Raw genomic sequence first — 1,549 nt, forward strand, 5'->3', positions numbered from 1 at the left:
TTTCTTGAAATTTGTACAAATACAAGCTTCTGGTCAGAGTGAGCACAACTGCCCTACGGTACAAAATTCAGAGTTTTGCTACACATTCAGATTACTAAGAATGCCATAATTGCAAATACGTTAGAGGCATGCCGTGTAATTGCAACAATTATCAATAATAAGGTCTTATATATTTTGTAATTTCTAGGTCCTTTTTCTTGAATTTTTTTCCAGGTCCTTTGATTGGTCTATTCTGCGTCAAAGGTCCCGTTCATCTCTGGCAAATTCTGTTGCAGCCTCAATTGTACATGTGCTTCAATCTATTTTCATGTTGTTTTCTTGGGCCTTAGTGTTTTGTTTCTTGGGTGTTTGATGAACGCTTCACAAATTAAGCTCCTCTTAACAATTTCATAGGTGTCGGTTGGCCTGCAGCTCGTGTGGTTGGAGGTGCTTGTGCGAGACGAAACTTGGTGGTAAGCCTCTTCTCCCCCCCCCCCTCAGTTCTTCCCCTTTGCTTTGGACGATCTATGTTCATGTCATTACTGTTTATAAATATCTTATGTTGTTCTAGCTGATAGTCTTGACTTTTCTGGTATTCATGGAGGTAACTAAGGTATATCTATGTTGTAGTTGACAAGGAGGCCTAACTATGATGCCCGTGCAATTGAAAATGTTTGCAAGCCAGCCTATGATGTCTGGTTGGAGGCCTACTTATGATGTCAGGTTGTTATACACGGAAATTTTGCGGGATAGTTTGCAAATTGGGAGTTTATGTGTTTCTTCGTTAGCTTTTAAGATTGTTGTAGTTAAAACATGAGATGGAAGCCTCATATTGAATACTGAGCTATGTTACAAATTTATAGTAGTGGCTATCTTCTACATCAGCCTCTGTTCAAATAGTCTATTTTGTATGTTTGTTCACAGAAGTTGATTATCCTCGCATACAACTACCCTCCGCTCATGAAGCCTTAGATTGAATACAGAGCTATGTTGCCAAGGATTAGAATGCATTATTTCCATAGAAGCAAGATTATTTGATCATATTCTAAAATATTTTTTGATGCTTATATTTGGACGGGCACGATGTGGTGCAGGTTCCGCTGATTCTGGAAGCACACGGCCGAATGGAATCCAACAGAACCAATGCTGCATCAGGATGCACTGTTGAAGCATTTTGATTGGCCCGAGAGAAATGAGGACACTGTGTCAGACAACCTTTTGCTTACTAACCTCGAAATATTTGAAGTGTAAGTTTCTAACCACAAAAATGATCTCATAACCTTGCTTGTCACATTGCACCTATGATATGAGGAGTACGGCAAATTTTACAAATAGAACATATATAATTTGTGGTAGCAGAATTACATTTAGTACTGAATATTTGATTAATAATCCTTACTCCGTATGGCGTGAAGTCTACAACCTTTATTGTCGGGGAACGTAGTAATTTCAAAAATTTCCCTACACACACGCAAGATCATGGTGATGCATAGCAACAAGAGGGGAGAGTGTTGTCTACGTACCCTCGTAGACCGGAAGCGGAAGCGTTATGACAACACAGTTGATGTAG

The 1,549-nt window shown here is 39.3% G+C and overlaps 1 long non-coding RNA gene across 1 annotated transcript; it reads left to right on the forward strand.

The window, feature by feature from the left end:
• The first annotated feature begins 213 nt into the window (after window positions 1-213).
• Window positions 214-1,286, forward strand: LOC123148454 (uncharacterized). The gene is made up of 3 exons (XR_006473882.1): window positions 214-452; window positions 610-702; window positions 1,074-1,286. It is a non-coding gene; the product is annotated as an uncharacterized lncRNA (long non-coding RNA).
• Window positions 1,287-1,549: the final 263 nt, after the last annotated feature.

This window comes from Triticum aestivum, chromosome 7A (assembly GCF_018294505.1).
Source record: "Triticum aestivum cultivar Chinese Spring chromosome 7A, IWGSC CS RefSeq v2.1, whole genome shotgun sequence".
NCBI classification, from domain to species: Eukaryota; Viridiplantae; Streptophyta; class Magnoliopsida; order Poales; family Poaceae; genus Triticum; species Triticum aestivum.